The sequence below is a fragment of the Tasmannia lanceolata genome, unplaced genomic scaffold (genome assembly GCF_043159265.1).
Source record: "Tasmannia lanceolata isolate RefF3 unplaced genomic scaffold, GAP_Taslan_0.1 ptg000019l, whole genome shotgun sequence".
NCBI lineage: Eukaryota > Viridiplantae > Streptophyta > Magnoliopsida > Canellales > Winteraceae > Tasmannia > Tasmannia lanceolata.
Window position 1 is genome coordinate 16,449,343 of NW_027518696.1, and position 16,519 is coordinate 16,465,861.

The 16,519-nt window shown below is 38.5% G+C and overlaps 1 pseudogene across 6 annotated transcripts; it reads left to right on the forward strand.

Annotated features, from left to right (window-relative positions):
• Positions 1 to 4,861: 4,861 nt before the first annotated feature.
• On the forward strand, positions 4,862 to 6,849 carry LOC143853348 (basic leucine zipper 23 pseudogene; annotated as a pseudogene). 6 transcript variants are annotated; one of them, XR_013237081.1, is made up of 2 exons: positions 4,862 to 4,940; positions 5,743 to 6,849. The product of XR_013237081.1 is annotated as a basic leucine zipper 23 pseudogene, transcript variant X4 (transcript). The 6 variants fall into 6 exon arrangements; XR_013237083.1 differs by having other exon boundaries at positions 4,872 to 4,940; positions 5,746 to 6,849; XR_013237078.1 differs by lacking the exon at positions 4,862 to 4,940 and adding an exon at positions 4,947 to 5,225.
• The last annotated feature ends 9,670 nt before the right edge of the window (positions 6,850 to 16,519 follow it).

The window sequence follows — 16,519 nt, forward strand, 5'->3', positions numbered from 1 at the left end:
AGTTATGCTTGGGCTTGTAGGTGCTTGCTACATTTCAGTCGTTACTGTTGCTTAGTTGCATTTTTTGCTGTTTCTTTTCTTCTTTTATCTTGGTTTTTCTTAGTATCCTTTCAGGGACACAACTAGTTGTGTAACTTTGGTCGGGCTCAACCCGATTTCTGCCGGGGTTGGCATTTACTTTTAATTTCCGGTTGGGCTAGGGTTGAGGCCTTGGGCACTCCGACTCGACCCAAACCTGAGTCCAAACCTGCCACCCATCATCCAATTTTATTGTGATTTCTAAAATCAAGGGGTTTTGTTTGAACAAGAGACCAACATGAAATAATGTTCATGTACCTTACCACACGCACAAGGGTGAGGGATTGGTAAAATCAAGGGGTATTGTTTTTGGGAAATGATACCACCCCCCACCCCCCACCCCACGGATAAAATCCCCCCCTTTAATGTTATTCGTTAAGTTTTAAAGGGAAAGAGAAACGTTAGAGGGGGTGAATTTAATATCAGTCCCCTTGTTTTTTCTTCTTCCTGTTTTCGCTGTTGGCGAACCCGACCCGGTTCAACCCAACCGAATTAGGAAAAAACGGGATAGACAGTTCTGTTTATCCTCCACTGGAATAGACACTAGGAAAAATCATGGGAAGTAGGATCCTTAGAACACTCTGAATCTGATCCCGCATATAAGTGATTTGAATGGATTGTGACTAAGGCATAGGTGGATCCGTTAACACCTCTAAGAGAGGTCCTGTTTATTTTGGATTTTGAGAACCGATTAAGTCCAAATCTGGCCATGTTTGTTTAAGATTATGGCGACTTTTTGAGTGCCAAAACTATTATTGGACTCAATTTTAAGCACCCAAAATCGGTTGTCATAATCCTAGACGAGCGGAAGATCTTTCGAATCCTCCAAGTCCCTATTTTGGAATCGCAATCCGTTCTCAAAATCCAAAACAAACCGGACTCAAATAAAAGTGATTGTTTTTCCCAAATATAACCAAAGAACATGTAAGAGCGGGACTAAACAAGCAAATAAAAGTGAATTCATGAAACTCTCCCAAAATGAAGCCGGTTCCTAATTGCAAACCACAAACCGCAAGCTTGAACTTCAACAAAGCGAATAGATAGGGTTGCAACTTGGGTCGGGTTTTACCCGACCTGCATCGACCCGACCCAAAAATAGCGTGGGTCGGGTTTAGAAATCATGGGTCATGGGTAGGGTCGGGTTTTAGTTTAAAAAACTCAGTTCAATCTTGGGTAGGGTCGGGTTTAAAGAAAAAAAAAAACCCAAACCCGACCCAACTTATGTAGGTGTACTATGACATTTTTATTATCTCTTGATTAACATAGCAAATTATTTTTCAATATATTGATATAACTATTTTCATTGAGGTGATCATGTTTGTGATGTTGAAATATAAGAACTTAGCGCTCAGTGCTGCCAGGCTTCGCTCTTCCTCAACTTAGCATATTGTTCACGCCAACTGCGCATGTTGTTCACGGGGAACAAACTTGATCTTTTCCACTTTTCGGTTTCGATGGGAAAGATGGTCCTAGTGGCATGAATCGGGAACGTGGAACTTGATTACATAAATTTAAAGATTTTTGGAGGGAAGATTTGTTATTTTTTTCTTACAACGCGTTAAGGTGAAAAAACCCGACCCAACCCGACTCGACCTGAGAATTATCATGGGTAGGGCCGGGTTCGGGAATCGTGGGTTTTGCGGAAAAACAAGCCGACCACCCAAGATATTTCTCGGGTAGGGTAGGGTTCTTCAAAACCCGACCTGCCCGACCCAAATTGCACACCTACGAATAGATGAACCACGCAAGATAGCCTTCGATTAGAGCGTCGATTTGGTTCAGCATCCAATCAATCGTTCTCATAACGTCTTTTGGTAGTGGTTGCGAAGATTCCATGCTTGCTGTCGTGCTGGCAAATGCAGGGGTTTAGGCCGGTTTTACCTACTTAGTGGATTTGAACCAACGACTCTCGTGGTATGAAAGCGATACTCTAACAGCCGAGTCAAGTAGGTCATCTCCATTTTTTGAATTTGTGTCAGAAGTGATTAGAGTGCTCAAATCCTTCGATACTGCTTTTTCTGTACCTTCGGCTAAACGAGCTCTAGTTTCTTCATCTCTTGAACCTACTCTTTCATATCCTGAGTGCTTATAGAACTCACAACATTGTCAATGACCAGACCAACACACTAAAATTAATTTTCTTATATTCGATGCATAGAAAATAAAAAATATAATAAAAATCTCCCATAAAAAGTAATGAACAATTACAAAATAAAATAAAATATACGGTTTATTATGAAACCATGTTGCATAAAAAAAAGAAAGAGTGGCTTAGAAATTGTCTTTACCTACATTTTTGAAGATTTCAGTCATGCTCCAAATGTATTCAATCTATCTCAAAAATCCAAACCAGCCCATGATTTTGAAATACTCTAAAAATTTTGAAAATTCAAAGAAACTTAATTTTGAATTAAATAAAGACATTAAAACTAAACTATCTTTTATAAAAACATATTTTTATTAAAAGTAATTCTTTTAAAAAGAAATGGGACTAAAAATAAATTCTCAAACTTCCAGTCACATCAACTCTTGAAATGAGTATTGAATGTGGATCATAGATCAATTTTGATCCAATGATCTATATTTAACTTGTCGACAAAGCTGCCCGTAATTTCTACAAATCAGGGGTAGAAACAGTTGTTTTCTCCAAAAATACCCTTAATTTGCATGGTTTCTCTTTTTTTTCCCTTGCTATTTTACCTTAGATAGTATCATGGATGTATCAATAAGGGGTTCTTGTAGCCAAATGAGGGTCGATTTTGCCTTATTTTTTTTCCGGGATCTCTAGAATTACCACTGCTTAGCTTTCAATTCGCCTCTGACCATCAAATGAAATGTGAATAACTTGTCCTCCTCTATTTGAAACAAGGGGCGCTTCTAGTTATGACGGCCTTTTTTTGCATGGTATCACCACCATCAATATCTCTACGGACGTGTTGGTTAGGTAACTAACATTTGGTATCGAAGCTAGCATCATTGGCATCATGTCTCAGGTTCGAATTACGTAGAAATGACCTGTGAGAAGGGTTACTTAACCAAAGTGAAAGTCATCACAAAGTGAACTTACTCTGTGAGGTGAAAGAAGCAACCTATGAAAAGGACTACCTGGAACAACCGCGCAAGAGCCGTCTAAGTATGGCTACAGACAGAAGGCGGCCTCTGAAAAGGGCTGTTTGGAGAACAACTATTGTAAAAACAAGCACAGACTGAGCCGTCGGGGACATCAGCTATGAACTATGATAGAGAATGTTGCAATGCTAAGGCCGTGTTTGGCTGCCTTGAATTTTTTTTCCATGGTATTTTAGTTTATGATCGTGAGACAGGCCATGAAGGGTGGGAGATGGAGAGACTAGAGAGGGCACGGCTTAAGTGAGGGTGAGAAAAGGCTGAAAAATAAGGAAAAGAAAAACTCTATTCAAAATACAATTTATTTTGGGCAGTGACACTGCCCTATACTTTTTCCCCTGCTTTTGAGTCATTTCTTACCGTCTCTACTTAGTCAAGCTACCTCAAGTCTCTTCATCTCCCAACCTCCCTAGCCCTTGTTCACCACTTGAGAAACTAAAATTTCATGGAAAAAAAATCCATGGTTCCCGAACAAAGCCTAAGACGTGCCCTCCGTACAAGTGATTAAAGGCCTAGCCTAACACATTCAAGGTTTCAAATTTCGGTTTCGGAATGTATTTTGGTCCTCACCGAAACTGAAATTTCAGCTGAAATCCAACGAAATCAAAGAAAATAATATTTTATCTCCTACAAAATTCCATGAAAATATTAAATAATAAATAAAATCAAGATTTTTGGGTGAAATTCCTTAAATTTCGAGAAAAAATGAAATTTCTTTCAAAATTTGGTAATTTCTTTGGAAATTTGGTAACGTTTCCGGTATACCCAGTTTCGATTTCGGTCTCAACCGAAACCCAAAATTTCGGAATTCGGTAGAAATTTAAAACCAGTCCAAGGACTTTTTGGCCTATTCGTTAAGGGATTTGCTAGGGACTATGCAGAAGGCATTTCGTGGGGGCGGCCGTTGGATGAGAGAGCAGTCACCTCAAATGAATTAAGTGTATAAGACAAAATCTGTTGAAAAGTGAGCCGATGTCGCTGCTATCTCATGCAACAGCAGGCCGCGAAATGCCTTCTGCGATGGTCCCTAGCAAATGCCATTGGTTAATTACCATTGGAATTTGCTACGGACCGCAGAAGGCATTTCACGGACAGTCCGTTTCTTGAGAGAGCAGCCACATCATGAATAAAGACAAAACATGTTGAAAAGTAAGCCAATGTGGCTGCTCTCTCACGCAACAGACCATCAGCGAAATGCGTTCTACGATGGTCCCTAGAAAATCCCTTTTTAAATAGAGGCTTTACAAGCTTAGATCAATCATAAGTGATGTAATAATATTCCTACTATCTAATGACCATGACAGAAAATTGCGCCAACCGCCCAACCAAAAAGTACATCCAACGTTTACTATCCTCCAAGAGGATCTCAAAAAGACCTCTTCAATGATCCTAACCGTTCACTTGCTTGACTCTGCAACAGATTGGGCATCGATTGGTAACCTTTCTATATCAGATAATTCTAATCCTTCAAATTTTGGAGAATTTTGGTAAATATATCTTTAGTCTTGAATGGTTTATTTACAGCATATAATTTGAATGGTTAAAATCACCATCTGTTATGGAAACCACAATGATCTAGATCCTTGAAAAAGTGGTCCCACCTCCACCTTTATCTGCCTTTATCTTTTTGTTTTTTTCTGGGAAAAAAAGAGGTCCATATAATTCAGAGAGAGGTGAAGATTTCATTGTGTTCGCTTTTAAACCAGGCAAAAATTGGCATCATTATAAAAGGAGAAGTATATACTTTTCTATCAAAATCTCTAATCTTTTTTATATCAGATTCTGTAGAAAGTAGTCCCTTTTTTAGTGCTTTTTCTTTTTGTATAATTCTGCCAACTTGAAGCTTGGATTCTCTTCTGCACTTACACAATTTCAATGTCAAGGTCTCTTTTTGATGCTTAATCTTGACTTTTTGAGAAGAATCTGCAACTGGGTAGTCGTTTAATTGCACAAAAGAGCTGCTTTTCATATGAAAAAGCATGCAATTTTTGGGGCACAATAGGGCCTCTTTCTGCTTGTAGGTAATAGAAATTAGTAGCTTTTATAGAATTTTCTTTTTTTCTTTTTGTGAATTTATGCTGTGGACTTATTCTGTGGGACTTTTTGGCATATAGTCCTGACTCTGTCAACTGTAATTTAGCACTTCTTCACATAAAAAAAATGGTTTATGTGGTTTCGTACTGATTTTCTTCTCATAGATGAATTTGCTGTCTTGGGTTTTTGTTGAATTTTGTTTAGTTCCCTTTAGCTGGACATAGTTTTGGATTCCTAGTTGAATTGGAAATTGGGTTCAAAAGTTTATAAAAAAAATGGTGCTTTCTAACTTATTTTCTGCTCATAGATGAAATAGTTGTCTTGGGCTTTTGTTGAATTTTGTATAGTTTCCTTCAACTTGCCATAGTTTTGGATTCCTAGTTCATTTGGAAATTGGGTTTTTGTTGAATTTTGTATAGTTTCCTTTAACTTGCCATAGTTTTGGATTCCTAGTTGCATTAGAAATTGGGTACAACAGTTTATAATCTTTTGTTTCCTGTTTAGAAGAGTACACAATGATGCATTGAAGTCAAAAAAAAGCTATGGATGATGGAGAAGTAGAGCTCTCAGATCATGTCTTGTTTCCGAATCTTAATTTTAGTGAATCAATGTCCATGGACACTTTCGTTGATGAGTTCCTGAAGAACGCGCGAACTTGTACTCACACTCACACTTGCAACCCCCCTGGCCCAGATGCTACTCACACACATACTTGTTACCACACACATACCCAAGTCATTGCAAATGGACAAGACGAAGAACCGGGTGAGCAACACCAATCTATTTCAAAATCTAGAAAGCCTTCGGGAAATAGGGAAGCGGTTCGGAAGTATAGAGAGAAAAAGAAGGCACAAACAGCTTACTTGGAAGAGGAAGTTAAGAAATTACACCTCGTGAACCAGCAACTGTTAAGAAGATTACAAGGGCAAGCATTGCTTGAGGCTGAGGTTCTTAGGCTTAGAAGCCTTTTTATGGATCTTAGGGGAAAGATTGATGTTGAATTGGGTGTTTTTCCATTCCAAAAGCAGTGTAATGGTACTAGTTTTAAGGAAGGGGATTGCAGTCTCAAGTCTATTGAGTGTGAGACTGATGCTCCATGCCTTCATCAGATCATTGGGTCATCATCAGTAGGTGGCATTGGTGGAAGTGCAAAAATGGTCCGTTGGGAAGGAAGCTGTGAACCTGCAATTGTTGACTGTCGAGCAAATCCAAATGGGGATATGGCACAAAATTTGGAAAGAGCTGCAGCTCATTTTGATTGCTTGATTCCAAATCCCATGGATATCGTTGGAGGCGTGGTGTCTGCTACTTCTCAAGCTGAATAAGAACATCCTTTTAAACAGTATAATTCACTTTGTAAGCGAAGTCCTTCATCTTCCATCTATAATATATCATGTATCCTACAAAGGCCCAAAATGTCAATTTTCATGCTATAAATACAGGAGGATACAGTATCTGTTCATATCAAATAGATATGTTTTATTTAGGTATCTCAATAACTTTTGGTAGATGTGTGGTGTTGGAGGCTCAGCATGTATATTACAGTTTTGAATTTTTTTGGTGGATGTACATACCAATTTTAAATGGATAATGTTTTTGTACTTAGTGGAATTTTCTCTCTGCAATTATGTCACCAAGCTCTGGTCACTGATATGGTTCTTGTATTCTGTTAAGGGAATCATTAACTATTACTTTATGGGGTCCTTTCTACATTATCAGAGTGCAGACATCGGTGAGAAACCCTGTTTTGGCTACTTGCATTAACTCAGTGTCTGAATTATTAAAATTATTGTGTTCTATGGTACTTCATCTTTCTTATTATGAATGCAATTTTATGCTTTGGTACTTTATACTTCTCATTATGGAAGCAATTTTATGCATTGGTACCTCATGCTTGTCATTATGGAAGCAATTTTATGCTTTGGTACTTCATACTTATCATTATGAAAGTAATTTTATTCTTTGTTTCCGGAGGATCCCCTGTTAGTTGTTTGTCATGTTCCTACATTATTTTGTGATGTTTCAATCTGAAAGTAGAGACACGAGATCAAAGGAAATCAGGATTTCTTATATTTCCCCTTTGTTATAATGTAGAAGGACATCAGTCCTGTGCTTGACTAGAAATTTTAGTTGACTTATTTGCTTCTATGCATGGCAGAGTTTCTTATATCACTAAACTCCTCAATGTTAGCATTGGAGTTTGAGTAAAAAAGTAATTGTATCAATGGGATGGTTAGAAAGAAGACTGCACTAGCCTGAAAAGAAAAGTTATGCCTGATTAATGGGAGTCATAATTAATCTGACTCTCTAGCATAAAGCTATTGTTTTAATTTATTTTTGAACTCTACGTAGTTAGATGTCTCAAAGTTAGCAATGAAGAAAAATGGCATGGACTTCAGTCTTAGTGGGTCATCATCAAGGTCATGCAACTTAATTTACTGGATTCACGAGAAACTGTTCAGAAAATGCACTTTTAGTGGCAGTGGGAGAATAGTATAGAAGTCTCAATAGATTTTCAAATGTGACCACATCACATGGTTGACCACTTCTAATCAAAACGGTGAGACTGTTACTGGTCTTGGTGGTTAGACAAAGCAATCTACTAATATAACAGACAACAACATTTACAGAGGTATCATCCAAAATTCCATCATCAATTCCATTACCTTCTTAGAACAAGTCACCTCCATCCATACTGTGTGTAAAAGCTACATACTGATTTAGAGACTCTTTTACAGCCTTTGCTTCAGCCCGAGTAAGTGTAAACTACAAAAAACAATCGGTTTAATTCACAATATTTGCAATCATATCTTGGTCCAAATGTGTGAATCTTAGAGTTTTTTCTCTCGTATGGAAGAACTACTGTATCTACCCAAGTCCATCATCAACTGGCCCGAGTCGACTCTCTTTTACCTTGGCCAAGTTCTTGTCGTAGTCTTGCACTACCAAGCCAATCAAAATCTCCTTTGAATTGCTCGAGTTAATGAGAACTTGCCTTTTTTTTAGTTTGAATGGTGAGAAATTGTTGAGCTCTTCAATCATTGACTTGCCCGAGTCAACTCCTTTTCACCTTGATTGAGTTATCGTCTGAATTGGTTTTTAAACACGGGGAAGAACCATCCGTCTTTGTGCTGCTCTGTGCCACTTGCAGGAGCTATTTTCAACCATCATTTCCCCGGAAGAGCCATCGCATCCCAAGACACCCTTCAGTCCTCAGAAGCACATGCGCCTTCAAGTTGTCTATTGGATGAATCCTCCTCTCACTGGCCACGTTCCATGGGATACTAGTTGAATCCTCTCCACCCTGCCTGCCACTGTAGTTGGCGTTCTCACCAATTTCTCCATTACACATGAATGTTAAAACATATCTTTCGGTTTTTGGCCAGCTTCCTCTAGATTAGAACCGAAACCTGTTGGATGTCCAGAGCTTCTACTGATAGTTACTTTTGAAGTGAAACATATTATCTTCAAACTGAGATCCATAGCAAAATTATCCTCTTGCAATGACAATTGCAGATATGGAAATGCAGTTTAAGTGCTCTCTGGATTCAATCAGAACATCATTCACAGTAGATGAAGTAAGAAATTTTGAGGAGGGTATTAGGCTTGATCTTTGTATATCAGAACTCCAGTGTTTGGGAAACTCTGAGAACAGCTTCCTTTGATTCAAGAACAAAATTTGGTGCCTATGTCTAGGGCTGCAAGTCTGCAACCGAGCCGATCGAGCCGAACATTGGGGTGTTCATACTCGGCACTCTTAGTTTGAGGCTCGGCTCATGTTTGGCTCGTGTTCGTGACGAGCTTTTTTTTTTTTTGGGCTCGTGTTCAACTCGCCAAAATTCAGTAGAGCTCGGCTCGGCTCGTTTAGTAAACGAACGAGCCCGAGCCGAGCTTTTAATGAACCAAGCCGAGCCAGGCTCGAGCTTGGTTGGGTTCGGGTTCGGGTTCAGCTCGTTTAGTAAACAGATAAAATAAATACCATTAAGTAATATATATATATATATATATATATATATATATATATATATATATAGAGAGAGAGAGAGAGAGAGAGAGAGAATAGAGTTCCTAAGGTGTCACCTCATATAGCTTATATGAGGTGGCGCTCACAAAACATAAGGGGCCCACATTTTTGGGGCGATCCAAACCACTCATTTGAAAGGCCCTTATATGGATATGGTGCCTACAAAAAATCAGGTCCATAGGATAATCCTAACCCTTCCATTTATGGAGGTTAAAAATGGGTAGATTTATGGAGGTTTTACCCATCCATTTCAACCTCCACAAATGGAAGGGTTAGGATGATCCTATGAAGTTGATTTTTTGGGCACACCCTATCTATGTGAAGGCCTATCAAATGAATGCTTTGGATCATCCAAACAAAGTGGGCCCCTTATGTTTTTAAGCGCCACCTCATATAAGCTATATGAGGTGACACCTTAGGAACTCTATTCTCATATATATATATATATATATATATATATATATATATGAGGAAATGTTTTGTGTGCAGCTACACAGATAAGCTATATGCGCATGGCTGCACAAATCATAGTGGGGGCCACATTTTTTTGAGGATCCAAAGCATTCATTTGGAAGGCCCTGTCATGGATAGGGTGTGTACTAAATATCAGCCCTATAGGATCATCCTAACCCAATCAAAGTTGGAGGGGAAAATGGACAAACACTTTTTCTGCCCATTTTTTTCCTCCACAAATGGCAGGGTTAGGATGATCCTAAAGGGCTGCTTTTTGGCACACACCATATCCATGGAAGGGCCTTCCAAATGAATGCTTTGGATCCCCCAAAAAATGTGGCTCCCCCATGGTTTGTGCAGTCAGCTGCACACAAACCATTTCCTCATATATATATATATATATATATATATATATATATATATATATATATATATAGAGAGAGAGAGAGAGAGAGAGAGAGAGAGAGAGAGAACGGTTCCTACACACATGTGTAGATAAGTTATCTACACACTAGCTTAAAATACAGTGGGGGCCACATTATTTGGGTGATCCAAACCATTCATTTTTAAGGCCCTCACATAGATAAGGTGTCCACAAAAAATCAGATCCAATGGATCATCCTAACCATTCGAACTGTGGAGGCAAAAAATGGACTAATTTGTGAAGGTTTAAAGACATCCATTTTACCTCCACAAATCGTAGGGTTGGGATGATCCTATGGATCTGATTTTTTGTAGACACCCTATCTATGTGAGGGCCTTTAAAATGAATGGCTTGGATCACCCAAACAATGTGGGCCCCCACTGTATTCTAAGCTAATGTGTAGAGAACTCTCTACACATATGTGTAGGAACCGTTTTCTCATATATATATATATATATATATGAGGAAAGTGAAGCTACACCGCCGGCTTAAAATACAATGGGCCCACATTGTTTTGGTGATCCAAAGAATTCATTTGATTGGCCCTCACATAGATAGGGTGTCCACCAAAAATCAGCTCCATAGGATCATCCCAACCCTACGATTTGTGGAGGCAAAAATGAACGTGTAAAAACCTTCACAAATTTGTCCATTTTTTGCCTCCACAGTTTGAAGGGTTGGGATGATCCTATGGAGCTGATTTTTTGTGGACACCTTATCTATGTGAGGGCCAATCAAACGAATGGTTTGGATCACCAAAACAATATGGGCCCATTGTATTTTAAGCCGGCGGTGTAGCTAAGTTAGCTACACTGATTTTTGGTGGACACCCTATCTATGTGAGGGCCAATCAAATAAATTCTTTGGATCACCAAAACAATGTGGGCCCATTGTATTTTAAGCCGGCGGTGTAGCTTCACTTTCCTCTATATATATATATATATATAGAGAGAGAGAGAGAAAACGGTTCCTACACATATGTGTAGAGAGTTCTCTATACACTAGCTTAAAATACAGTGGGGGCCCACATTGTTTGGGTGATCCAAGCCATCCATTTTAAAGGCCCTCACATAGATAGGGTGTCTACAAAAAATCAGATCCATAGGATCATCCCAACCCTACGATTTGTGGAGGTAAAATGGATGTCTTTAAGCCTTCACAAATTAGTCCATTTTTTACCTCCACAGTTCTAATGGTTAGGATGATCCTACGGATCTGATTTTTTATGGACACCCTATCTATGTGAGGGCCTTAAAAATGAATGGTTTGGATCACCCAAATAATGTGGCCTCTACTGTATTTTAAGCTAGTGTGTAGATAACTTATCTACACATATGTGTAGGAACCGTTTTCTTATATATATATATATATATATATATATATATATATATAACGAACATAATCCGAGCTTTAAAGCTCGGCTCGGCTCAGCTTTATGAACCGAGCTTAAAAAGTTCACGAGCTTGTCCAAGCCGAACTATACAAAGCTCAAGTTCGGTTTGTTTATTTGACGAGCCTAATTTTTGGGCTCAGGTTCGGCTCGTTTAGTAAACGAACGAGCCCGAGCGGAGCTTTTAATGAGCCGAACCCAAACATGTTCGTGATCTGGCTCGGTTCATTTGCAGCTCTACCTATGTCTTAATTGTTTCTTGATGCCAATTCATTGGGAGAAAAAACTTAAACCATTTATTGAGAGCATGGACAACAAAGTCATGGTATTAAGAGTATCTGAGCCCTATTTTACAGATGAATGAGTCTGATTTTGCATGCTTGATTGGTTTCTGAAAATCAGAGATGGGTTTTATTTGATTCATTCCATGGAACTAGAGTAGCTTGCTTACTCTTGGAATCCATGAGTGATGATGGAGAAGAACTGCGTCTGTACACCGATTTTCCCAAAATATTAATGGGTACACCGGTTGGCTACAAATTGTGGAGAATGGTTAGGGTCGGGGCTATGTTGCATTAGTACAGGTACGAGGGTCCAAATCTGACATGGGTATTCTCAGTGTCGGATTCTACAAACCTCATAAAGATAGATTCGTGATTCCTCAAAATATTTTAATCAAATCTTAAATTTTAATTTTTTACATAATAATATAGTCATAACTTATAACAAATACTTTATGGAAAATTTTAGTAGTTTGTTTTTGAAGTTCACGTTTGTTGGTTCCCATCATGGATGGGCCATGCCCCATGATCTTCTCCGACGACCTTAAGCATTTATATTACCGATTGGAAGATGAACTGTTTTCAGAAAGTCTAAACTAAAAGAGCGGTGATAATTCTAAGGAACCAAGAATCTCTCCATGCATCGGGGAATCGTGATTCACCGGAACCCGATTCCATATAGGGAATCTCGGCGCTTCTCCAAAAAGTGGGAATTGTGCTTCCCAAAATGGGAATCACGCTTCCCCGTTGCTTCCTATCGTTTTAATTTTATGGGAAACACGCTTCCTTTCGCGCTTCAATTCCCCGGCGATTCCCCCGGTGCTTCCCTCGACCCTTCATGCTTCTCACCATCCCAGGAGCTTTTGCTTCCTTCTTCCCCTTTCTGCTCTGGCAACCTTGATAAATTCAGCCCTTAAAAGTCCGTATCCACCTCTTTTACGGGCTGCAAGCGTTAAACACTCTAAATTTTTTTTAATATATAATGTTTTATTTCCATATAAAAAACTTACTATGAGGATAAAACAAAAAACGCGCGGTAATTGTAAAGTTGTGGCTGTAGTATTCAAAATAAAAAAACAAGATAAACGAGATCTAGAAGCGTCCTGGAGAATCATGAAGCATTGGAATTTGACACATGTCCAACATGGGTACTTCACTTATTCAGAAGAATCAGTTTAACATGGGATGAGAGATTCTCGGGGAGAAAATAATAATTACCGATGCACTTACTGAATGTCATTTGGGCAAATTTTTCGTGGGAGATCGAATCTTGGGAAAATGAAGGTTGTTTAGGGGTCATGGTGGCTACTTAGGAAGATGAAGGGTTTCTCCATTGCAGCTCAACCTCTCTAAAACAGGTGGTTTATATGTAGGATTGTTTCATTAATTTTACTAAAAAGATGTAGGAAGTTAGGATAATGAAACATGACATAGTGGCTAAGATTGATGGGAAGTTGTGCCTGTAAAATTTGAAGAGAGATGTTTGAGATGATTGTCCATGAAGGGACAGAAGAGATGAGAGAAGAAGAGATGAGGGATGTTTATGCATTTTAGTAGGAAAAGTAAAATAGAAAATCAAGTGGGGTGCCATTATTTAAAGTAGGGAGCACAGATAGTTGGCAATTGTCCATTTTCCCCTCCACCTTTGATTGGGCTAGGATGATCCTATTGATCTGATTTTTGGTACACACCCTATCCATGAAAGGGCCTTGCAAATGAATGCTTTTGATGCCCCAAAAAATGTAGTGCCACATGTGTTTTTGAGCTCGAGCTCATATAAGTTTATTTGAGCTCGAGCTCTCGAGCTTTTCCTCGTGTTCTTTACACATTATATATTTTTAGCATAATATTTTTAGGGCAATGATAAATTCGCACCCACAGTTCGATAATTCGCACTCTGAAGGGGTAAAAATCAAGTAGGGGTGGCACTAAACGCTGAAGCACAGAGTCAACTGTGCTAGAAACCCTGCCTAGATTAAACAGGCTAAATGACAAAAGTAGATTACTAGCTAGAGTTGCCATTGTATCAATAAAACAAAACTTTTATGTATTTGCCCATACTAGGATGGAAGCCTGGAAGTAAAGCTTTATAGTAGAGTTTTTTATTCCTCATGTTTGATGGTGTAGGGCCCACATTTTGCACCCATGCATAGAATGGGCCTGCTAGTATATACTAACTGAGTTTCTTTCTTTTTCATTAGTTTTTTTTTCCATGGAAAATGGTAATAGACTTTTCTGTTAGGATTTTTTTACACCTCATGCATAACATGGCAGAGGCCCACCATTTTACACCTCATGTTTTGACGGTAATTCCCACCATGTGATACCTCATGCTTTGATATTATAGGGCCCACCTTTTTACACCCATGAGTGTGCCCACCGTCCCAAATCCATGCATAGGCCGGGGGCCACACTTTTAAACGTCAGGTTTTGCTGGGTGGGGCCCATTTCTTACACCTATTCATAAGTCACACAGTCGAGGGTTGGAATCATCCATTAGAAGTGGACTTTGAATTATGAGCGTCCATAGCAGCGAAAGTGTAAGTGGGACTCACCACATGAGTGATCTAAGCTATTCTAAACATCTTTTGGGCATGTGGCATAGAACAATATCCTGCAGAGATATATTGAGGATTTTTGTACTGTTTTCTTTTCCTTTAGACTTTCTGAAAGAGTTCATCTTCCAGTCTGAGAGAAGATTTTGGGGCATTTCCTGTCAACGATAAGAACCAACAACTAATGGTTTAGATTATTGAAATAGTGGAGCCTCCACTACTTCTAACCATTCTTACATTTCTTTTAAAATATGGCTTTGTACTCCAAGTTTTTATAGTGTCCGCGCATATGTGCAAGTGTTTTTTTTTTTTTTTTTTAATATTACAGTGGGGCCCACAATATTCAATGTTCCAAACCATTCATTTATTTGGCCCTATTTAAATAAATTATGCAAGAAAAATTATCTCCATAGGATGATCCTAACCCTCTGATTTGTAGAGGTTCTAGGATGTGCCGTCTCTATAACACCGTATAATTTTTCAGAGTAGGGAAATAGCAGGTGTTGATGCTGATACAAAAAGCTGTGGTTGAAGAAGATTTAATGCTTCAAGGTGCGTTGTTATAATAGAAGACAATATTTGCTCTCTCACCACTTGTTGAACTGATGGGTTGGTTCAAGATATAGTAAAGCCTAGCTTAACACTAATGTCTGCTGTTGTTATGTACAAACGAAAACTAGACCTGACATTGAACGAGATCGTAAAGAGTGACTTATCAATGAGTAGAGAGGCATCAATTTGAATTCGTTGTCCTTAAGACAAATATCAAACCCCACATACTACGAATCACTGTGCAAAATGAGAACTCAGGCATATGTCTCTAGAATACAATGGCTCTGCTCCAGGGGTGTGCATTCACACCGCCCGGATGCTCAGCGAACATTCCTTGTGCAGTCTTAATGAAAGCTTAAACACTCAGAAAGAAACAACGGAGAAAGAACAATATCTGTTCAAATGCCATTTCCGTATCTAATACCATACTTCTAAGGAAGCTTAACAGACGCCTTGCGAAAGAACACAATTAAGAAACATTTTAGAGTACTTCCAGATGGAAAGGAGAGATAAATCCGCATTTATACGGTTATTAAAATCAAAATGGAAATTGAGACACTATTTTCAGCATAAAATAAGAGATTTATGTGGGTTAAATAGAACACAACTCACTCCATACTTTTTTTTTTTTGTGGAAACCAAAAGATTAATAATGGCAAAGTAAGGACACTTTACCAATGCACTATTCCACCTAAAATTAAGAGTGGAAAAATGACGAGACAAAAAATTAAAAAATAAAAAGGAAATTTTACACACAATCCCGACACGACCCGGCCCAACCCGGAACGGGTCGACTCACATGGTGAAGATTTTCCCATAAACTTCATGATTTTCACTCTAAGAATGCGGGACAAGAGATCTCATTTTAAAGCCAAAATGATGACGGGAAATTTAAATTTTGAACTAAAAACAAAATTAGAGGTAAAGGACAAAAGAGGGCACACATTACAATTTTGAATTATATTTTGTTTATGCAAAAAACAAAAAACCTGAAGAAGTTATATAAAGAGAGAAGAAGGTATGCAGAAAGCCTTTGCATAAAGCAATTACTTTTGTATTTCGTAGTAACTTCACATGGTTGAGTTTATGGTCCTTACGTAGAACGATACATCTATTGTATGATCTTAAATCGCAGCTAATTGTGAATATACAGTCCTAATTACACTAGATCACAATTTTGTGATCCATATCATATCCGTTAGTGGTCAATGCCAACCATATGATCATATCATCTCATTATAATCAATCCTATCTCTCAACCATATAGAAAGCAAATGTCTGATTGCACTTACTACTATCTTTTCAATGTGGGACTAAGGCTTTTAAGCTTCCAACAAGCTTTCTACAACAAAACTTTAAAAACTCATTTTATTTTGAAAATATTCTAACAGTTGGGTCCTGCTCAGGACTCCAAGAGACCTCGAATCCTTTCCACCATCTAATTCTTAGCCCACCACATCAGAGTCAGCATCAGGGGTTGATAAATAGTGGGTATGAACCGCAACCAAACAAACAAAAGTGAGAAAACCACAAAAATTCCTGAACAGCAAAGGGAGCCTGAAGGGCAACCCCATCACTTACCTTTAAATCTAGGAAGAGACC